At 50.5% G+C, this 25,697-nt stretch overlaps 1 protein-coding gene across 3 annotated transcripts in view; it reads left to right on the forward strand.

Moving 5' to 3' along the window:
- The first annotated feature begins 20,538 nt into the window (after positions 1–20,538).
- LOC142923721 (clustered mitochondria protein homolog) overlaps positions 20,539–25,697 on the forward strand; it is a 63,171-nt gene continuing 58,012 nt past the window's right edge. For 2 of the 3 annotated variants that reach the window (XM_076064697.1, XM_076064699.1), the window contains exon 1: positions 20,541–21,080. The gene's annotated coding sequence lies outside the window, so the exon portion shown is untranslated. Of the gene's footprint in view, positions 21,081–25,697 lie in introns of all 3 variants that reach the window. The other variant, XM_076064698.1, reaches the window with a different exon arrangement.

A 25,697-nucleotide genomic window follows, 5' to 3' on the forward strand; every position in this document is an offset into this window, starting at 1 on the left:
CACATAGAGACCCATAGAGACACATAGAGACCCACAGAGACACATAGACACCCAAAGAGACACATAGAGAAACATAGAGACCCACAAACACATAGAGACCCACAGAGATACATAGAGACCCACAGAGACACATAGAGACCCATAGAGATACACAGAGACCCATAGAGATACATAGAGACCCACAGAGACATACAGAAACCCACAGAGATACACAGAGACCCACAGAGACACATAGAGACCCATAGAGATACACAGAGACCCACAGAGACACACAGAGACCCACAGAGATACACAGAGACCCACAGAGACACATAGAGACCCATAGAGATACATAGAGATACATAGAGACACGTAGAGACCCACAGAGATACACAGAGACCCACCCACAGAGACACATAGAGACCCATAGAGATACACAGAGACCCACAGAGACACATAGAGACCCATAGAGATACATAGAGATACATAGAGACCCATAGAGATACACAGAGACACACAGAGACACATAGAGACCCATAGAGATACATAGAGACCCACAGAGACACATAGAGACCCACAGAGATACACAGAGACCCACCCACAGAGACACATAGAGACACATAGAGATATGTAGAGACCCACAGAGACACATAGAGATACACAGAGACCCATAGAGACACATTGAGACCCATAGAGATACATAGAGACACATAGAGACCCATAGAGACCCACAGAGACACAAAGAGACACACAGAGACACATAGAGATACATAGAGACCCACAGACACATAGTAACACATAGAGACACATAGAGACCCACAGAGACACACAGAGACACATAGAGACACATAGAGATACATAGAGATACATAGAGACCCACAGAGATACACAGAGACCCATAGAGATACATAGAGACCCACAGAGACACACAGAGACCCACAGAGATACACAGAGACCCACAGAGACACATAGAGACCCATAGAGATACACAGAGACCCACAGAGACACACAGAGACCCACAGAGATACACAGAGACCCACAGAGACACATAGAGACCCATAGAGATACATAGAGATACATAGAGACACGTAGAGACCCACAGAGATACACAGAGACCCACCCACAGAGACACATAGAGACCCATAGAGATACACAGAGACCCACAGAGACACATAGAGACCCATAGAGATACATAGAGATACATAGAGACCCATAGAGATACACAGAGACACACAGAGACACATAGAGACCCATAGAGATACATAGAGACCCACAGAGACACATAGAGACCCACAGAGATACACAGAGACCCACCCACAGAGACACATAGAGACACATAGAGATATGTAGAGACCCACAGAGACACATAGAGACCCATAGAGATACACAGAGACCCATAGAGACACATTGAGACCCATAGAGATACATAGAGACACATAGAGACCCATAGAGACCCACAGAGACACAAAGAGACACACAGAGACACATAGAGATACATAGAGACCCACAGACACATAGTAACACATAGAGACACATAGAGACCCACAGAGACACACAGAGACACATAGAGACACAGAGAGATACATAGAGATACATAGAGACACATAGAGACCCACAGAGATACATAGAGACACTTAGAGACACATAGAGACGTACAGAGATACATAGAGAGACATAGAGATACATAGAGATACTTAGAGACACATAGAGACCCATAGAGATACATAGAGACCCATACAGACACATAGAGACCCATAGAGACACACAGAGACACATAGAGACACATAGAGATACATAGAGACACATAGAGACACATAGAGATACATAGAGATACATAGAGACACATAGAGACCCACAGAGATACATAGAGACACATAGAGACACATAGAGACGTACAGAGATACATAGAGAGACATAGAGATACATAGAGATACTTAGAGACACATAGAGACCCAAAGAGATACATAGAGACCCATACAGACACATAGAGACCCATAGAGACACATAGAGACCCATAGAGACCCATAGATACCCACAGAGACATATAGAGATACATATAAATAGATAGACACCCATAGAGACACATAGAGACACATAGAGACCCACAGAGACACAGAGACACATAGAGATACAGAGACCCATAGAGATGCATAGAGACGCATAGAGACCCACAGAGACCCACAGAGACCCACAGAGATACATAGAGACACATAGAGATACATAGACACTCACTAAGATACACGGAGACCCATAGAGGTACAAAGAGACACATAAAGATACATAGAGATACTTAGACACAAATAGAGATACATAGATATACATAGAGACCCACAGAGACCCATAGAGATACATAGAGACCCATACAGACACATAGAGACCCACAGAGACACACAGAGACCCACAGAGACACTCATAGACCCACAGAGACCCACAGACACTCACAGAAACCCACAGAGACACACAGAGACACACAGAGACCCACAGAGACACACAGAGACCCACAGAGACACACAGAGACCCACAGAGACACACAGAGACCCACAGAGACACACAGAGACCCACAGAGACACACAGAGACCCACAGAGACACACAGAGACACATAGAGACACACAGAAACCCACAGAGACACACAGAGACACACAGAGACCCACAGAGACCCATAGAGACACACAGAGACACACAGAAACCCACAGAGACCCACAGAGACATATAGAGACACACAGAGACACACAGAGACCCACAGAGACCCACAGAGACCCACAGAGACACACAGAGACCCACAGAGACCCACAGAGACCCACAGAGACACACAGAGACCCACAGAGACCCACAGAGACCCACAGAGACACACAGAGACACTCATAGACACATAGAGACCCACAGAGACACACAGAGACCCACAGAGACACACAGAGACCCACAGACACTCGTAAAGACCCACAGCTACCCACAGCGACCCACAGAGACACGCAGAGACCCACAAGGACACACAGAGACCCACAGAAACCCACAGAGACCCACAGAGACAAATAGAGACCCACAGAGATACACAGAGACCCACCCACAGAGACACATAGAGACACATAGAGACACATAGAGATATATAGAGACCCACAGAGACACATAGAGACCCATAGCGACCCATAGAGATACATAGAGATACATAGAGACACATAGTGATACATAGAGACCCACAGACACATAGAGATACATAGAGACCCATAGAGACACATAGAGACCCACGGAGATATATAGAGATACATAGAGATACATAGAGATACTTAGAGACACATAGAGACCCACAGAGACACATAGAGATACATAGAGACCCACAGAGATACATAGAGACCCACAGAGATACATAGAGACCCATATAGATACACAGAGACACATAGAGACACATAGAGACCCGTAGAGACACATAGAGACACATAGAGACCCACAGAGACACATAGAGACCCACAGAGACACATAGAGACACATAGAGACCCATAGAGATAGACAGAGACACCTAGAGATACATAGAGACACATAGAGACACATAGAGATACATAGAGATACATAGAGACACATAGAGACCCACAGAGATACATAGAGACACATAGACACACATAGAGATACATAGAGATACATAGAGACCCATAGAGACACATAGAGACCCACAGAGATACATAGAGACACATAGACACACATAGAGATACATAGAGATACATAGAGACCCATAGAGACACATAGAGACACATAGAGACCCACAGAGATACATAGATACATATAGAGACACATAGAGACACATAGAGACCCACAGAGATACATAGAGAGACATAGAGATACATAGAGATACTTAGAGACACATAGAGACCCATAGAGACCCATAGAGATACATAGAGACCCACAGAGATACATAGAGACCCATAGAGATACATAGAGACCCACAGAGATACATAGAGACACATAGAGACACATAGAGACCCATAGAGACCCATAGAGACACATAGAGATCCACAGAGACCCTTAGAGACCCACAGAGACACATAGAGATACATAGAGATAGATAGACACCCATAGAGACCCACAGAAACCCACAGAGACCCACAGAGACCCACAGAGACCCACAGAGACACACAGAGACCCACAGAGACACATAGAGACACTCATAGACACACAGATACCCACAGAGACACTCATAGACACTCATAGACACACAGAGACCTACAGAAACCCACAGAGACCCACAGAGACCCACAGAAACCCACAGAGACACACAGAGACACACAGAAACCCACAGAGACCCACAGAGACACACAGAGACACACAGAGACCCACAGAGACCCACAGAGACACACAGAGACCCACAGAGACACACATAGACACACAGAGACACACAGAAACCCACAGAGACACACAGAGACACTCATAGACACACAGAGACCCACAGACACTCGTAGAGACCCACAGAGACCCACAGAGACCCTCAGAGACCCACAGAAACCCACAGAGACACACAGAGACACTCATAGACACACAGAGACCCACAGAAACCCACAGAGACACACAGAGACACTCATAGACACTCATAGACACACAGAGACCCACAGAAACCCACAGAGACCCATACTCATAGACACTCATAGACACACACTAAAACTAAACTCTGTTTATGTTACCAGCTGTGTCAGGGCCCCCACTGAGCTTCTGTTGTGTTTGATCTTTATCAGACGAGCGGTACAGCCTGGACATCACAACACAACATGGCAGCTCAGCCACGTGGTTGGGTTGGTGACTGAGTGGGTGAGCGAGCGAATGTGTGGGTGGGTGAGTGAGTGGATGAATGAGTGGGTGAGTGAGTAGGTGAGTGAGTGGGTGGGTGAGTGGATGAGTATTTGAGTTGATGAGTGGGTGAGTGGGTGGGTGATTGGGTGAGTGTGTGAGATTACGAGTGGGTGGGTGAGTGGGTGAGTGAGTAAATGAGTGGGTGGGTGGGTGAGTGAGTGGGTGGGTGAGTGACTGGGTGAGTGAGTGGGTGGCTGGGTGAGTGAGTGGGTGAGTGAGTAATTGGCTGGGTGAGTGAATGGCTGGGTGAGTGGGTGATTGAGTGAGTGGGTGATTGAGTGAGTGGGTGATTGAGTGAGTGGGTGAGTGAGTGAGTGGGTGATTGAGTGAGTGGGTGGGTGAGTGAGTGAGTGGGTGAGTGAGTGGGTGAGTGAGTGGGTGAGTTGATGAGTGGGTGGGTGAGTGAGTGGGTGAGTGTGTGGATGGGTGGGTGAGTGAGTAGATGAGTGGGTGAGTGGATGAGTATTTGAGTTGATGAGTGGGTGGGTGATTGGGTGAGTGTGTGAGATTACGAGTGGGTGGGTGAGTGAGTAAATGAGTGGGTGGGTGGGTGAGTGAGTGGGTGAGTGGGTGAGTGAGTAAGTGGCTGGGTGAGTGAATGGCTGGGTGAGTGGGTGATTGAGTGAGTGGGTGATTGAGTGAGTGGGTGATTGAGTGAGTGGGTGAGTGAGTGAGTGGGTGATTGAGTGAGTGGGTGAGTGAGTGAGTGGGTGATTGAGTGAGTGGGTGGGTGAGTGAGTGAGTGGGTGAGTGAGTGGGTGAGTGAGTGGGTGAGTTGATGAGTGGGTGGGTGAGTGAGTAGGTGAGTGTGTGGATGGGTGGGTGAGTGAGTAGATGAGTGGGTGAGTGGATGAGTATTTGAGTTGATGAGTGGGTGGGTGATTGGGTGAGTGTGTGAGATTACGAGTGAGTGGGTGAGTGAGTAAATGAGTGGGTGGGTGGGTGAGTGAGTGAGTGGGTGGGTGAGTGACTGGGTGAGTGAGTGGGTGGCTGGGTGAGTGAGTGGGTGAGTGGGTGAGTGAGTAAGTGGCTGGGTGAGTGAATGGCTGGGTGAGTGGGTGATTGAGTGAGTGGGTGATTGAGTGAGTGGGTGAGTGAGTGAGTGGGTGATTGAGTGAGTGGGTGAGTGAGTGGGTGATTGAGTGAGTGGGTGGGTCAGTGAGTGGGTGAGTGAGTGGGTGAGTGAGTGGGTGAGTTGATGAGTGGGTGGGTGAGTGAGTGGGTGAGTGTGTGGATGGGTGGGTGAGTGAGTAGATGAGTGGGTGAGTGGATGAGTATTTGAGTTGATGAGTGGGTGGGTGATTGGGTGAGTGTGTGAGATTACGAGTGGGTGGGTGAGTGAGTAAATGAGTGGGTGGGTGGGTGAGTGAGTGAGTGGGTGGGTGAGTGACTGGGTAAGTGAGTGGGTGGCTGGGTGAGTGAGTGGGTGAGTGGGTGAGTGAGTAAGTGGCTGGGTGAATGAATGGCTGGGTGAGTGGGTGATTGAGTGAGTGGGTGATTGAGTGAGTGGGTGATTGAGTGAGTGGGTGAGTGAGTGGGTGATTGAGTGAGTGGGTGGGTGAGTGAGTGAGTGGGTGAGTGAGTGGGTGAGTGAGTGGGTGAGTTGATGAGTGGGTGGGTGAGTGAGTGGGTGAGTGTGTGGATGGGTGGGTGAGTGAGTAGATGAGTGGGTGAGTGGGTGAGTTGATGATTGGGTAGGTGAGTGGGTGAGTGGATGGGTGAGTGGGTGGGTGCGTGGATGGGTGAGTGGGTGGGTGCGTGAGTGGGTGGGTGGGTGAGTGGGTGGGTGGGTGAGTGGGTGAGTAGGTGGGTGAGTGGGTGAGTGGGTGGGTGAGTGGGTGGGTGAGTGGGTGGTTCAGTGGGTGAGTGGGTCAGTGGGTGAGTGGGTGGTTCAGTGGGTGAGTGGGTCAGTGGGTGGGTGGGTGAGTGGGTGGGTGGGTGGGTCAGTGGGTGGATGGTTTACATCTACAGTATCCAATATACATTTATACATAAGTGTCGTTCTAGAAACATCACCATCAACACCACCATCACCACCACCATCACCACCATCACCACCACCACCATCACCACCACCACCATCACCACCATCACCACCATCACCACCACCATCACCACCACCATCACCACCACCATCACCACCACCATCACCACCACCATCACCACCATCACCACCATCACCACCACCACCATCACCACCACCACCACCACCATCACCACCACCATCACCACCATCACCATCACCACCATCACCACCATCACCACCACCACCACCTCCACCCCTCACTGCGTCTCTTCTGACCTCATTCCCCTGCGGCTTTTCCCATCGATTCCACCCAGTTGAGCCGGCAGAACCGGTCCACCCCCCCCCACTCACCCCTCCACTCACCCCCCACTCACCCCCCACTCACCCCCCCACTCACCCCTCCACTCACCCCCCACTCACCCCCCCACTCACCCCCCCACTCACCCCCCCACTCACTCACCCCCCCACTCACCCCCTCACTCACCCCCCCACTCACCACTCACACTCACCCCTACTCACCCCCCCACTCACCCCCCCACTCACCCCCCACTCACCCCCCCACTCACCCCCCCACTCACCCCCCACTCACCCCCCACTCACCCCCCCACTCACCCCCCACTCACCCCCCACTCACCCCCTCCAAATCACCCCTCCCCTCACCCCCCCACTCACCCCTCCAAATCACCCCCCCCACCCATCCCCCCCACTCACCCCCCAACTCACCCCCACCCTCCCCTACTCACCACTCCCACTCCCTCCTCCCACTCACCCCTCCAAATCACCCCCCCACTCACCCCTCCAACTCACCCCTCCCACCCACCCCCCCACTCACCCCCCCCCACTCACCCCCCCCACTCACCCCTCCCTTACCCCCCCAACACCCCTCCCTTACCACACCCCCCTCTACCTCCTCCCCCCTCCCCACACACCACAGAGCCCTTCCCATTGGCTCACCCCTGTCCACGTGACACCTCCAGGCTCTCTCCGCTGCTGTATCCCTGGCTCGGGGTGTGGCTCCTAAGCGACGATCGCCTCCTGCCGTGATCCTTCAGCCTCGCAGCGTGCACGGAACCCGCCAGCATCTACAGGTACACACACTATACAGGTACATACATACATACAGGTACACACACAGGTACACACTATACAGGTACACACACACACACATACACACACACACACACAGGTACACACACTATACAGGTACACACACACAGGTACACACATACAGGTACACACAGGTACACACACAGCATCTACAGGTACACACACTATACAGGTACACACACACAGGTACACACATACAGGTACACACACTATACAGGTACACACACAGGTACACACACACACACATACACACTATACAGGTACACACACACATACACACAGGTACACACACACACACACAGGTACACACACACACACAGGTACACACACACACACAGGTACACACACACACAGGTACACACACACACACAGGTACACACACAGGTACACACACACACATACAGGTACACACACTATACAGGTACATACACACAGGTACACACACACAGGTACACACACACATACATACACAGGTACATACACACAGGTACACACACACAGCATCTACAGGTACACACACTATACAGGTACACACACAGGTACATACAGGTACACACACACAGGTACACACACACATACAGGTACACACACACATACATACACACATACATACAGGTACACACACACAGGTCCACACACAGGTACACACACACATACAGGTACACACTATACAGGTACACACACACATACATACACACTATACAGGTACACACACAGGTACATACAGGTACATACAGGTACACACACACAGGTACACACACACATACATACACACTATACAGGTACACACACAGGTACATACAGGTACATACAGGTACACACACACAGGTACACACACACATACAGGTACACACACTATACAGGTACACATACAGGTACACACACTATACAGGTACACACACACAGGTACACATACACAGGTACACACACACAGGTACACACACACAGGTACACACTATACAGGTACACACACACACAGGTACACACTATACAGGTACATGCACACACATATAGGTACACACACACATACACACAGGTACACACACACACACACAGGTACACACACAGGTACACACACAGGTACACACACACATACACACACACATACACACACACACATACACACAGGTACACACACACACACAGGTACACACACACATACATACACACTATACAGGTACACACACAGGTACACACATACATACAGGTACACACACACAGCATCTACAGGTACACACTATACAGGTACACACACAGGTACACACTATACAGGTACACACACACAGCATCTACAGGTACACACTATACAGGTACATACACAGGTACACACACACAGCATCTACAGGTACACACTATACAGGTACATACACAGGTACACACATACATACATACAGGTACACACACACAGGTACACACATAGGTACAGACACAGGTACAGACACAGGTACACACACAGGTACACACACACACACAGGTACACACACACATACAGGTACACACACACATACATACAGGTACACACACACATACATACAGGTACACACACACACAGGTACACACACAGGTACACACACACAGGTACACACACACACAGGTACACACACACACAGGTACACACATACAGGTACACACACACGTACACACATACACACAGGTACACACACACACACATACAGGTACAGACTATACAGGTACACACACAGACATACACAGGTACACACACAGGTACACACACAGACATACACAGGTACACACACACACATACACAGGTACACACACACAGGTATACACACACAGCATATACAGGTACAGACTATACAGGTACACACACACACATACAGGTACACACACACACAGGTACACACACACACACAGCATCTACAGGTACAGACTATACAGGTACACACACAGGTACACACACACACATACAGGTACACACACACAGCATCTACAGGTACAGACTATACAGGTACACACACACACAGGTACACACACACAGGTACACACACACAGGTACACACACACAGGTACACATACATACAGGTACACACACACAGCATCTACAGGTACAGACTATACAGGTACACACACACACATACAGGTATACACACACACATACAGGTATACACACACACATACAGGTATACACACACACACATACAGGTACACACACACAAAGATCAAAGATCCCCCATATAGCCTTAACAGACTGTAGGGGCAAGTGCTGTTAGCGAGCACCTATGAAGGCCCGAACGGTACACGAGGGGGTGGGTGGCCAGCACCACGCCCGACCGCCTTTGTCTCCCTAGTGGCGATGTTTACACACCGCACCAGGTACTCATTTGAGGCTGAGTCGACCTAGGGGAGGCCCGGGACCGGTTCAGGTAATCGTCACTGGTGTTGGCCGTGAGCGGGAATCGAACCCGGGTCGCCAGGTTCGTAGCGCAGCGCGCTAACCACTACACTACCGCTCCCCACACACACACATACAGGTACACACACACAGGTACACACACATACAGGTACACACTATACAGGTACACACACACATACAGGTACACACACAGCATCTACAGGTAGAGACTATACAGGTACACACACACAGGCACACACACACATACAGGTACACACACAGCATCTACAGGTAGAGACTATACAGGTACACACACATACAGGTGTAGTTACACACACAGTATCTACAGGTAGAGACTATACAGGTACACACACACACATACAGGTACACACACACAGGTACACACACACACAGGTGTAGTTACACACACACAAGACAAAGATCCCCCATATAGCCTTAACAGACTGTAGGGGCAAGTGCTGTTAGCGAGCACCTATGAAGGCCGGAACGGTACACGAGGGGGTGGGTGGCCAGCACCACGCCCGACCGCCTTTGTCTCCCCAGTGGCAATGTTTACACAACGCACCAGGTACTCATTTGAGTCTGAGTCGACCTAGGGGAGGCCCGGGACCGGTTCAGATAATCGTCACTGGTGTTGGCCGTGAGCGGGAATCGAACCCGGGTCGCCAGGTTCATAGCGCAGCGTAGCGCTAACCACTACACTATCGCTCGACACACACAGGTACACACACACATACAGGTGTACTTACACACATACATACAGGTACACACATACACACAGGTATACACACATACAGGTATACACACAAACAGGTATACACACAGGTGTCGTTACACACACACACAGGTACACACACACACAGGTACACACACAGGCACACACACACACACAGGTACACACACAGCATCTACAGGTAGGGACTATACAGGTGTAGTTACACATATACAGGTGTACTTACACACACATACAGGTATACACACACATATACAGGTACACACACAGGTATACACACACAGGTACACACACAGCATCTACAGGTAGGGACTATATAGGTACACACACACAGGTATAGTTACACACACACAGGCACACACACACAGGTACACACACACAGGTACACACACACACAGGTGTAGTTACACACACATACACATACAGGTACACACATACTGGTGTACTTACACACAGCATCTACAGGTAGGGACTATACAGGTGTAGTTACACATATACAGGTATAGTGACACACACATACAGGTACACACACAGGTACACACACACAGGTGTAGTTACACACACACAGGTACACACACACACAGCATCTACAGGTAGAGACTATACAGGTGTAGTTACAAACATACACACATACAGGTATAGTTACACACATACAGGTACACACACACAGGTATACACACACAGCATCTACAGGTAGGGACTATACAGGTACACACACATACATACAGGTGTACTTACACACATACAGGTATAGTTACACACACACACAGGTACACACACACAGATACACACACAGGTATACACACACAGGTTCTACAGGTAGGGACTATACAGCTGTAGTTCCACACACAGGTGCACACACACACACAAGTACACATACACAGTCTATACAGGTACACACACAGTCTATACAGGTACACACACAGTCTATACAGGTACACACAGTCTATACAGGTACACACACGGTCTATACAGGTACACACCGAGTCTATACAGGTACACACACAGTCTATACAGGTACACACAGTCTATATAGGTACACACAGTCTATACAGGTATACAAGTCTATACAGGTACACACACAGTCTATACAGGTACACACACAGTCTATACAGGTACACACAGTCTATACAGGTACACACACGGTCTATACAGGTACACACCGAGTCTATACAGGTACACACACAGTCTATACAGGTACACACAGTCTATACAGGTACACACAGTCTATACAGGTACACACACGGTCTATACAGGTACACACCGAGTCTATACAGGTACACACACAGTCTATACAGGTACACACAGTCTATATAGGTACACACAGTCTATACAGGTATACAAGTCTATACAGGTACACACAGTCTATGCAGGTACACACACAGTCCATACAGGTACACACACAGTCTATACATGTACACACACACAGTTTACACAGGTACACACACAATCTATACATGTACACACACAGTCTATACAGGTACACACAGTCTACACAGGTACACACAGTCTATACAGGTACACACACAGTCTATACAGGTACACAGTCTACACAGGTACACAGTCTGTACAGGTACACACACAGTCTATACAGGTACACACACAGTCTGTACAGGTACACACACAGTCTATACAGGTACACACAGTCTATACAGGTACACACAGTCTATACAGGTATACACAGTCTGTACAGGTATACACAGTCTATACAGGTATACACAGTCTATACAGGTACACACAGTCTATACAGGTACACACAGTCTATACAGGTACACACAGTCTATACATGTACACACAGTCTATACAGGTACACACACAGTCTATACAGGTACACACACTCTATACAGGTACACACACAGTCTATACAGGTACACACAGTCTACACAGGTACACACACAGTCTACACAGGTACACACACAGTCTATACAGGTACACACACAATCTATACAGGTACACACACAATCGATACATGTACACACAGTCTATACAGGTACACACAGTCTATACAGGTACACACAGTCTATACAGGTACACACAGTCTATACAGGTACACACAGTCTACACAGGTACACAGACAGTCTGTACAGGTACACAGTCTACACAGGTACACACAGTCTATACAGGTATACACAGTCTATACAGGTACACACAGTCTATACAGGTACACACACAGTCTATACAGGTACACACAGTCTATACAGGTACACACAGTCTACACAGGTACACAGACAGTCTGTACAGGTACACAGTCTACACAGGTACACACACAGTCTATACAGGTACACAGTCTATACAGGTACACACAGTCTATACAGGTATACACACAGTCTATACATGTACACACAGTCTATACAGGTAGACACACAGTCTATACAGGTATACACAGTCTATACAGGTACACACAGTCTATACAGGTACACACACAGTCTATACAGGTACACACAGTCTATACAGGTACACAGTCTGTACAGGTACACACAGTCTGTACAGGTACACACAGTCTATATAGGTACACACACAGTCTATACAGGTACACGCACAGTCTATACATGTACACACACAGCCTATACAGGTACACACAGTCTACACAGGTACACACACAGTCTATACAGGTACACACACAGTCTGTACATGTGTAATCTAGAGAGCCATATTAATATTCTATAGCATGTACAGCCATATAGTATTTGTGTGTGTTATAGTATCTGTGTGTGTATTAGTGTGTATGCGTTATAGTATCTGTGTGTATCAGTGTGTATGTGTTATAGTATCTCTGTGTGTATGTTATAGTATCTGTGTGTGTATTAGTGTGTGTGTATGTGTTATAGTATCTGTGTGTGTGTTATAGTATCTGTGTGTGTATTAGTGTGTGTGTTATAGTAGCTGTGTGTGTATGTTATAGTATCTGTGTGTGTATTAGTGTGTGTATGTGTTATAGTATCTGTGTGTGTATGTTATAGTATCTGTGTGTGTATTAGTGTGTGTGTTATAGTATTTGTGTGTGTATGTTATAGTATCTGTGTGTGTTATAGTATCTGTGTGTGTATTAGAGTGTGTGTATGTGTTATAGTATATGTGTGTGTATGTTATAGTATCTGTGTGTGTATTAGTGTGTTTATAGTATATGTGTGTATGTTATAGTATCTGTGTGTGTATGTTATAGTATCTGTGTGTGTTATAGTATATGTGTGTATGTTATAGTATCTGTGTGTGTATTAGAGTGTGTGTATGTGTTATAGTATATGTGTGTGTATGTTATAGTATCTGTGTGTGTATTAGAGTGTGTGTATGTGTTGTAGTATATGTGTGTGTTATAGTATCTGTGTGTGTATTAGAGTGTGTGTGTGTTTTATACTATCTGTGTGTGTTATAGTATCTGTGTGCGTATTAGAGTGTGTGTGTTATAGTATCTGTGTGTGTATTAGAGTGTGTGTGTTATAGTATCTGTGTTATAGTATCTGTGTGTGTATTAGAGTATCTGTGTGTGTTATAGTATCTGTGTTATAGTATCTGTGTGTGTATTAGAGTATCTGTGTGTGTTATAGTATCTGTGTTATAGTATGTGTGTGTGTCTTAGAGTGTGTGTAAGCCCCAGGCTACTTTGGGCTCGCCTTCCCATCAACCAGAGCTTGATGGGAAGACGAACATCCGTGGAGGGATGCAGGCAAGGCCGATGAGTCAGATGGTTTCTATGACCTCCTGTCACAGGTGCTGGCTAAAGTGGCCCCTCGGGATAGAGTCATCATGTTGGGTGACTTCAATGCCCGAGTTGGTCATTATGCTGGCACCTGGTCTGGAGTGATTGGAGGGCATGGGCCAGATCAGCTCAATAACAACGGTAGGAGGCTGCTAGATTTTTGTGCAGCCCATGGGCTTGTAATTACCAACACGCTGTTCCGGCATCGGCGCATCCACACAACATCACGGATGCATACCGGGTCCAAGTAAGAACATCTGCTGGACTACATAGTGACGGAACAGTGGATGCGGGCCCATGTCCTTGACACCAGGACCTAACGTGGAGCTGATCTGCCCACTGACCATCGACTTGTCATCTGTAAGATTCGCCTGCCATTCTTCCACTCCGGTGGTGGGTGTACACCCAGGACCTCATGCAAACCCATAGTGGCATGGTCTGAGCTAGCTGATGAAAGTTGCAAGCGAGAATTTCATCATCGCTTGCGGCTGGGGTTGGCATCGTCCCCCACTCCTGATGTCGAGGGTAAATGGGCGAGGTTTAGGACTGTGGCTCATGCAGCTTCAATGGCTGCTTTGGGTACACGGTCCAGACCTCCCGCAGAGACCCTGGCTGACAGAGGAGGTTTTCAAGCTGGCTGAGAAAAAGCGACAGGCCCACTGTAATCGGCAGCCTTAGCTTGGAGGTTCGGAGAGCCGTGAGGCGCTGCAAGGATGGGTGGTGGTCGCGGGTTGCTGAGGAGATGGAGTCTGCCTCAGTGGCCCGTGATCACAAATCTCTATTTAACTCCATCAAAAAAGTAACCTGCAGCGCCACACCTATTACCATCATTAGGGGAAAAAACGGTGATCCAATCTCCTACCCCCAGGAACAGGTTCGCAGATTTGCTGAGCATTTCTGTGAGGTCCTGGGGGAGGGAACATCCCTCAGCCAGGAAAACATCGTGGCACAAGGTGAGGATGACCCTGCTGAGGCTGCGGTGCCTCAAATATTGGAAGAAGTCACCCCCTGTGAGTGGCAGGCTGAGGTGCCATCTGCTGAGGAAGTATTGAAGGCGATCCGGAGTCTGAGACCAGGAAAGGCAGCGGGCAGAGATGATCTCCCAAGCGAAATGCTGAGGGAGGGTGGCGTTTGTGCACAGACTGCCCTATATGACATCATAACAGTCTGGACCACTGGACGGGTTTCGCAGGATTGGAAGGATGCCCTGGTGGTCCCCCTTTTTAAGAAGGGGGACCGCACAGACTGTAACAACTACAGGGGCATCTCACTCCTCAGTGTGCCGGGAAAGGTCCTGGCAAGGATTATTCAGCATCGCCTTGCCAGGCACGCTGAGGAGAGGCTTGCAGAGCCCCAATGCGGTTTCAGGAAAGGGCGGTCCTGCACAGATGCCATATTTTCTGTCCGTCTGCTACAGCAGAGGTGTAGGGAATTCCAACAAGACCTACATCTCTGCTTTATTGACCTGGTCAAGGCCTATGATACCATCAGTAGGCCTGGGCTCTGGGTCGTTCTTCGTGCTTTTGGAGTACCTGACCCTCTGCTCACGATCATTAAGGACCTTCATGATGGTGAGCGGGCCCGAGTAAAACTACGTGGCCGGGAGTCAGAGCCATTCCCTGTACACCTTGGGGTGCGACAGGGATGTCCTCTGGCTCCCACATTATTTAACATCTATTTTGACCACGTAGTTCGTGAAGCCTTCAATAGCTGTACCGCGGGAATCTCCATATGGTACAGATATAATGGGAGGCTAATCGATGCCCGGGTGCGGTCAAAGGATGGCTCCCTATTGCTCAACCACGTTATGTATGCTGATGATTTGGTAATAGCTGCTCAGTCAGAGGAGGAGTTGGAGATGCTGCTGCTGAGACTGGAGCGTGCCACTAAGAGGTGGGGCCTTACCATCAGCCCCACCAAAACTAAGCACCTGCCTGGGTATTTTATACCATCGGACAGTCCACCCCCACAACTCCCAATCGGTGATGGGGCAGTTGTGGAGAGAGTGGAGGTCTCACTCCGAATCAGTCGAGCGGCAATATCTTTTCATCGGTTGCGTAACGCTGTGTGGAAGCTACCTGGTCTGTCGCTCCGCACTAAGCTTCAGGTCTTCTCGGCCACGGTCATTCCCTCCCTTCTCTACGCTTGCGAAACGTGGACCCCCCTAATGGAACATCTTCGCCGGTTGGAAACATTTAGGCTGGCCTGCCTACGATCCATCCTGGGTTTAACCAGACTGGATTGTGTGAGGAGCTCACAAATCCTTGAAAGATCTGGGCAGGGTCCCATCGGTGAGCTCCTCCGGCAGGCAAGGCTGCGATGGCTGGGTCATGTAGCCCGCATGCCCAGCCACCGCATGCCGAAACAGCTTTTGTTTGGCCGGATTGAGGGGGCTAAGCGGGCGCGGCACGGGCTAGAGAAGAGATGGAGTGATGTGGTACAGGAGGACGTGGAGCTGAGTGGACTTGCCGATGACTGGTACCAGCGGTGTCAAGATCGGCCTCTGTGGAGGAGGCTCGTGAAGGATGCTACTGGGCAGTTGGAGGCAGTCGCCCTCCAACAACAACGGAGGGCGGAGGAGCGACGCTCAGAACAACGAGCGGAGCGCCGGGTGGCTAAAGCACAGCATGTTGGCACAGTAGGGGGCACAGGTGGTGCATCAGCCACTCATCTCAGTCAGTCGACCCGTGGCACCTGGGTCTGCCCCGTGACCTCCTGCCAGCGGGCGTTCGACACTTCACGTGGCCTCAGGGTGAACATAGCCTGGCACAAGTGTCGTGGTGACGTCACCGCCACTTAGTGGCGAATGGCGGTTGTTGTTGTTGATGTATCTGTGTGTGTGTGTATCTGTGTGTATGTATCTGTGTGTGTGTATCTGTGTGTGTGTATCTGTGCGTATGTATCTGTGTGTGTGTATCTGTGCGTGTGTGTGTGTGTATCTGTGTGTGTGTATCTGTGTGTATGTATCTGTGTGTGTGTATGTGTCTGTGTGTGTGTATCTGTGTATGTGTATCTGTGTGTGTGTATCTGTGTGTGTGTGTATCTGTGTGTGTGTATCCGTGTGTGTGTATCTGTGTGTGTGTATCTGTGTGTGTGTATCTGTGTGTGTGTATCTGTGTGTATGTATCTGTGTGTGTGTATCTGTGTGTGTGTATCTGTGCGTATGTATCTGTGTGTGTGTATCTGTGCGTGTGTGTGTGTGTATCTGTGTGTGTGTATCTGTGTGTATGTATCTGTGTGTGTGTATGTGTCTGTGTGTGTGTATCTGTGTATGTGTATCTGTGTGTGTGTATCTGTGTGTATGTATCTGTGTGTGTGTGTATGTGTGTGTGTATGTGTCTGTGTGTGTGTATCTGTGTATGTGTATCTGTGTGTGTGTATCTGTGCGTGTGTATCAGTGTGTGTGTGTATCTGTGTGTGTATCTGTGTGTATGTATCTGTGTGTGTGTATGTGTCTGTGTGTGTGTATTTGTGTGTATGTATCTGTGTGTGTGTGTATCTGTGTGTGTGTGTATCTGTGTGTATGCATCTGTGTGTGTGTGTATGTGTCTGTGTGTGTGTATCTGTGTATGTGTGTGTGTATCTGTGTGTATGTATCTATGTGTGTGTATCTGTGTGTGTGTATCTGTGTGTATGTATCTGTGTGTGTGTGTATGTGTCTGTGTGTGTGTATCTGTGTATGTGTATCTGTGTGTGTATCTGTGTGTATGTATCTGTGTGTGTATGTGTGTATGTATCTGTGTGTGTATGTGTGTATGTATGTATCTGTGTGTGTATCTGTGTGTGTATGTGTGTATATGTATCTGTGTGTATATGTATCTGTGTGTATATGTATCTGTGTGTGTGTATGTGTGTATATGTATTAACCTAATAGGTGCTCACTAACTCTCTCACTCTCCTCACAGCTGCGGGCTCTCTTGTTCGAGGCTCCGAGCCAGCTTCCCCTGGCTCAGGATGTCCTCGCCGAAGACAGCGAGCCAGAATGAGACACTCCCAGGCGGAGACACAGGGGGAGACACCGGGGAGACACGGGGGGAGACACGGGGGGAGACACCAGGGGGAGACACTGGGGGAGAGACCGGGGGAGACACGGGGGGAGACACCAGGGGGAGACACGGGGGGGAGACACGGGGGAGACACGGGGGGAGACACGGGGGGAGACCGGGGGGAGACACGGGGGGAGACACCAGGGGGAGACACGGGGGGAGATACGGGGGGAGACACGGGGGAGACACGGGGGGAGACACCGGGGAGACACGGGGGGAGACACTGGGGGAGACACGGGGGAGACACGGGGGGAGACACGGGGGAGACACGGGGGGAGACACCAGGGGGAGACACGGGAGGAGATACGGGGGAGACACGGGGGAGACACGGGGGAGACACCGGGAGACACGGGGGGAGACACTGGGGGAGACACGGGGGAGACACGGGGGAGACCGGGGGGAGACACGGGGGATACACGGGGGGAGACACGGGGGGAGACACCAGGGGGAGACACGGGGGGAGACCGGGGGGAGACACGGGGGGAGACACCAGGGGGAGACACGGGGGAAGATACGGGGGGAGACACGGGGAGACACGGGGGAGACACCGGGGAGACACGGGGGGAGACACTGGGGGAGACACGGGGGAGACACGGGGGAGACACGGGGGAGACACGGGGGGAGACACCAGGGGGAGACACGGGAGGAGATACGGGGGGAGACACGGGGGAGACACGGGGGGAGACACCGGGGAGACACGGGGGGAGACACTGGGGGAGACACGGGGGGAGACACGGGGGAGACCGGGGGGAGACACGGGGGAGACACGGGGGGAGACACGGGGGGAGACACCAGGGGAGACACGGGGGGAGACCGGGGGGAGACACGGGGGAGACACCGGGGGGAGACACGGGGAGACACGGGTACACCGGGGAGACACGGGGGGAGACACCGGGGGGAGATACGAGGGGAGACACGGGGGGAGACCGGGCGGAGACACGGGGGGAGACACGGGGGGAGACACCGGGGAGACACGGGGGAGACACTGGGGAGGCGCCGGGGAGAGAGACACGGGGAGACACAGGGGGAGACTTTTGGGGAGACACGGGGGAGACCGGGGGGAGAGACACGGGGAGAGGGACACGGGGAGAGAGACACGGGAGAGAGACACGGGGGAGACACGGGGAGAGGGACACGGGGAGAGAGACACGGGGGGAGACACTGGGGGAGACACGGGGTGAGACACGGCTGTTTGTTGGAGTTATTTTTTTGCGATGGAGTGGAGAATAAATTAACACTGAACCCTGTGGGAGCCTCAGTCTGGCTCTGTGAGCCTCAGTGATTAACACTGAACCCTGTGGGAGCCTCAGTCTGGCTCTGTGAGCCTCAGTGATTAACACTGAACCCTGTGGGAGCCTTAGTCTGACTATATGAGTCTCAGTGATTAACACTGAACCCTGTGGGAGCCTCAGTCTGACTATATGAGTCTCAGTGATTAACACTGAACCTTGTGGGAGCCTCAGTCTGGGCTCTGTGAGTCTCAGTGATTAACACTGAACCCTGTGGGAGCCTCAGTCTGGCTCTGTGAGTCTCAGTGATTAACACTGAACCCTGTGGGAGCCTCAGTCTGGCTCTTTGAGTCTCAGTGATTGACACTGAACCCTGTGGGAGCCTCAGTCTGGCTCTGTGAGTCTCAGTGATTAACACTGAACCCTGTGGGAGTCTTAGTCTGGCTCTGTGAGCCTCAGTGATTAACACTGAACCCTGTGGGAGCCTCAGTCTGGCTCTGTGAGTCTCAGTGATTAATACTGAACCCTGTAGGAGTTTCAGTCTGGCTCTGTGAGTCTCAGTGATTAACACTGAACCCTGTGGGAGCCTCAGTCTGGCTCTGTGAGTCTCAGTGATTAACACTGAACCCTGTGGGAGCCTCAGTCTGGCTCTGAGTCTCAGTGACGTCAAAACGCATGTCGTGACGTCACTCAGTTTTCCCCTCTACGTGACGTCAAACTCCATCGTCACGCAAAACTCGCGCCCGCAGCTCGTGACGTCATAAAAGTCGGGCTCCCCCGGCCAGTGGCGTCACTCATTGCAAACGCCACTCGTGACGTCTACCACGCAAAGTTTACCGTAGTGCGTGACGTCATTCAAGTCAGGCTCGGCGACGTCAATAATTTCCATGCATCATTGCCCGTGACGTCACTCAAGGCAAACTCTGTCCGTGACGTCATTTCGATACTGTAACCTCCCCTCGTCCGCCCCCGTGACGCGCCAAGCGATTGGAGGTCGTGACCCCCGTGACGTCACGGCGCCGTGTCTGTTCACTGCCTGAAGGTTACACGTGGTGAGGGTGAGTGGTGAGGGTGAGTGGTGAGGGTGAGTGGTGAGGGTGAGTGGTGAGGGTGAGTGGTGAGGGTGAGTGGTGAGGGTGAGTGGTGAGGGTGAGTGGTGAGGGTGAGTGGTGAGGGTGAGTGGTGAGGGTGAGTGGTGAGGGTGAGTGGTGAGGGTGAGTGGTGAGGGTGAGTGGTGAGTGGTGAGGGTGAGTGGTGAGTGGTGAGGGTGAGTGGTGAGGGTGAGTGGTGAGAGTGAGTGGTGAGGGTGAGTGGTGAGGGTGAGTGGTGAGGGTGAGTGGTGAGGGTGAGTGGTGAGTGGTGAGTGGTGAGGGTGAGTGGTGAGGGTGAGTGGTGAGGGTGAGTGGTGAGGGTGAGTGGTGAGGGTGAGTGGTGAGGGTGAGTGGTGAGTGGTGAGGGTGAGTGGTGAGGGTGAGTGGTGAGGGTGAGTGGTGAGGGTGAGTGTGAGTGGTGAGTGGTGAGGGTGAGTGGTGAGGGTGAGTGGTGAGAGTGAGTGGTGAGGGTGAGTGGTGAGGGTGAGTGGTGAGGGTGAGTGGTGAGGGTGAGTGGTGAGGGTGAGTGGTGAGGGTGAGTGGTGAGGGTGAGTGGTGAGGGTGAGGGGTGAGTGGTGAGTGGTGAGGGTGAGTGGTGAGGTGGTGAGTGGTGAGGGTGAGTGGTGAGAGTGAGTGGTGAGGGTGAGTGGTGAGGGTGAGTGGTGAGGGTGAGTGGTGAGTGGTGAGGGTGAGTGGTGAGGGTGAGTGGTGAGGGTGAGTGGTGAGGGGGTGGTGAGGTGAGTGTGAGAGTGATGGTGAGGGTGAGTGGTGAGGGTGAGTGGTGAGGGTGAGTGGTGAGAGTGAGTGGTGAGTGGTGAGGGTGAGGTGAGTGGTGAGTGGTGAGGGTGAGTGGTGAGAGTGAGTGGTGAGGGTGAGTGGTGAGGGTGAGTGGTGAGGGTGAGTGGTGAGGGTGAGTGGTGAGGGTGAGTGGTGAGGGTGAGTGGTGAGGGTGAGTGGTGAGAGTGAGTGGTGAGGGTGAGTGGTGAGGGTGAGTGGTGAGGGTGAGTGGTGAGGGTGAGTGGTGAGGGTGAGTGGTGAGGGTGGTGAGTGTGAGTGGTGAGGGTGAGTGGTGAGGGTGAGTGGTGAGTGGAGAGGGTGAGTGGTGAGGGTGAGTGGTGAGGGTGAGTGGTGAGGGTGAGTGGTGAGGGTGAGTGGTGAGGGTGAGTGGTGAGGGTGAGTGGGTGAGTGAGTGGTGAGGGTGAGTAGTGAGGGTGAGTGGTGAGGGTGAGTGGTGAGGGTGAGTGGTGAGGGTGAGTGGTGAGGGTGAGTGGTGAGGGTGAGTGGTGAGGGTGAGTGGTGAGGGTGAGTCGAGTGGTGAGGTGGTGAGTGGTGAGGTTGAGTCGAGTGGTGAGGTGGTGAGTGGTGAGGTTGAGTCGAGTGGTGAGGTGGTGAGTCGAGTAGTGAGGTGGTGAAGGTGAGGTGGTGAGGGTGAGTGGTGAGGGTGAGTGGTGAGGGTGAGTGGTGAGGGTGAGTGGTGAGGGTGAGTGGTGAGGGTGAGTGGTGAGGGTGAGTGGTGAGTGCGGTAGGGAGCTGTGCGTTAAACTGCGCGTGCTTGTGTTTAACACTCACCCACACTCATTCGCCCACTTAGTCACTCACCCACTTAGTCACCCACTTACTCACCCACTCACTCGCCCACTCACTCACCCACTCACTCGCCCACTCACTCACCCACCCACTCACCCACCCACTCACTCACTCGCCCACTCACTCACCCACTCAGTCACTCACCCACCCACTCACTCATCCACTCGCCCACTCAGTCACTCACCCACTCAGTCACTCACCCACTCAGTCACTCACCCACTCACTCAGTCACCCACTCAGTCACTCAGTCACTAACCCACTCACCCACCCACCAACTCACCCACCCACCCACCAACTCACCCACTCACCCACCCACCAACTCACCCACCCACCCACCAACTCACCCACCCACCCACCCACCAACTCACCCACCCACCCACCAACTCACCCACCCACTAAAACAAAGACCCCCCGTATAGCCTCACCACACCGCAGGGTCAAGTGCTACTCTCCTGGCCCCATTGAAGGCCGCCGTTCCATTCCCGCTCGAGGCGTACGCGCCTCCCCCTAGGTCCACTCAGCCTCAAATGACTTAGCTGGGGGAGACAAAGGCGGCCGGGCGTGGTGGTGCTGGCCACCCACCCCCTCTGTGTGTGTAGCCACAGTGCCGGTAGCCTTCATAGACGCTCGCCAGCAGCACTTGCCCCTACAGCCCTGCTAGAGGCTACCTGGGGTAGCTTTGTCTGTGTGTGGTGTGTGTAGTACATAGACACTGCTGATGCTACTCGCTACTAGCAGCACTTGCCCCTACAGCCCTGCTAGAGGCTACCTGGGGTAGCTTTGCCTGTGTGTGGTGTGTGTAGTACATAGACACTGCTGCTGCTACTCGCTACTAACAGCACTTGCCCATACAGCCCTGCTAGAGGCTACCTGGGGGAGCTTTGTCTGTGTGTGGTGTGTGTAGTACATAGACACTGCTGCTACTACTATGTATCTCTATGGGTCTCCATGTGTCTCTGTGTATCTCTGTGGGTCTCTATGTATCTCTGGGTCTCCATGCATCTCTACGGGTCTCTATGTATGTCTATGGGTCTCTATGTATCTCTGTGTCTCTGTATCTCTATGGGTCTCTATATATCTCTATGGGTCTCTATGTATCTCCGTGGGTCTCTATGTGTCTATATGTGTCTCTATGTATCTCTGTGTATCTCTATGGGTCTCTATGTATCTCTATTGGTCTCTATGTATCTCTGTGGGTATCTATGTATCTCTATGGGTCTATGTATCTCTGTGGGTCTCTGTATCTCTGTGGGTCTCTATGTATCTCTATGAATCTCTATAGGTCTCTGTGTATCTCTATGGGTCTCTGTATATCTCTGTGGGTCTCTATATATCTCTGTGGGTCTCTATGTATCTCTATGGGTCTCTATGTATCTCTATGGGTCTCTATCTCTATGGGTCTCTATGTATCTCTATGGGTCTCTGTATCTCTGTGTGTCTCTATGTATCTCTATGGGTCTCTATGTATCTCTATGGGTCTCTATCTCTATGGGCCTCTGTGTATCTCTGTGTGTCTCTGTGTATCTCCATGGTTATCTATGTATATTTGTGGGTCTCTATGAATCTCTCTGGGTCTCTCTGTATCTCTATGGGTCTCTATGTATCTCTGTGGGTCTCTATGGGTCTCTATGTATATCTATGTATCTCTATGTATCTCTATGTATGTCTATTAATCTGTGTGTCTCTGTATCTCTGTGCATCTCTATGGGTCTCTGTATCTCTGTTTATCTCTGTGGGTCTCTATGTATATCTATGTATCTCTATGTATGTCTATTAATCTCTGTATCTCTATGGGTCTCTGTATCTCTATGTATCTCTATGGGTCTCTGTGTACCTCTAAGGATCTCTATGTATCTCTGTGGGTCTCTATGTATCTCTGTGGGTCTCTATGTATCTCTATGGGTCTCTATCTCTATGGGTCTCCGTATCTCTGTGTATCTCTATGGGTCTCTGTGTATCTCTATGGGTCTCTATGTATCTCTATGGGTCTCTGTGTACCTCTATAGGTCTCTATGTATCTCTATGGGTCTCTATGTATCTCTATGGGTCTCCATGTGTCTCTGTGTATCTCTGTGGGTCTCTATGTATCTCTGGGTCTCCATGCATCTCTACGGGTCTCTATGTATCTCTATGGGTCTCTATGTATGTCTATGGGTCTCTATGTATCTCTATCTCTATGTATCTCTATGGGTCTCTATGTATCTCTATGGGTCTCCATGTGTCTCTGTGTATCTCTGTGGGTCTCTATGTATCTCTGGGTCTCCATGCATCTCTATGGGTCTCTATGTATCTCTATGGGTCTCTATGTATGTCTATGGGTCTCTATGTATCTCTATCTCTATGTATTTCTATGGGTCTCTATGTATCTCTATGGGTCTCCATGTGTCTCTGTGTATCTCTGTGGGTCTCTATGTATCTCTGGGTCTCCATGCATCTCTACGGGTCTCTATGTATCTCTATGGGTCTCTATGTATGTCTATGGGTCTCTATGTATCTCTGTGTCTCTGTATCTCTATGGGTCTCTATATATCTCTATGGGTCTCTATGTATCTCTGTGGGTCTCTATGTGTCTATATGTGACTCTATGTATCTCTATGGGTCTCTATGTATCTCTATGGGTCTCTATGTATCTTTATGGGTCTCTATGTATCTTTGTGGGTCTCTATGTATCTCTATGGGTCTCTTTCTCTATGGGTCTATGTATCTCTGTATCTCTATGGGTCTCTATGTATCTCTGTGGGTCTCTTTGGGTCTCTGTATCTCTGTGGGTCTCTATGTATCTCTGTGGGTCTCTATGTATCTCTTTGGGTCTCTATGAATCTCTATGGGTCTCTGTGTATCTCTATGGGTCTCTGTATATCTCTGTGGGTCTCTATGTATCTCTGTGGGTCTCTATGTATCTCTATGGGTCTCTATGTATCTCTGTGGGTCTCTATGTATCTCTGTGGGTCTCTATGTATCTCTGTGGGTCTCTATGTATCTCTATGGGTCTCTGTA

This window comes from Petromyzon marinus, unplaced genomic scaffold (genome assembly GCF_048934315.1).
Source record: "Petromyzon marinus isolate PM22_M1 ecotype Great Lakes invasive population unplaced genomic scaffold, UKy_Petmar_22M1.pri1.0 PM_Scaffold_61, whole genome shotgun sequence".
Classification (NCBI taxonomy): domain Eukaryota; kingdom Metazoa; phylum Chordata; class Hyperoartia; order Petromyzontiformes; family Petromyzontidae; genus Petromyzon; species Petromyzon marinus.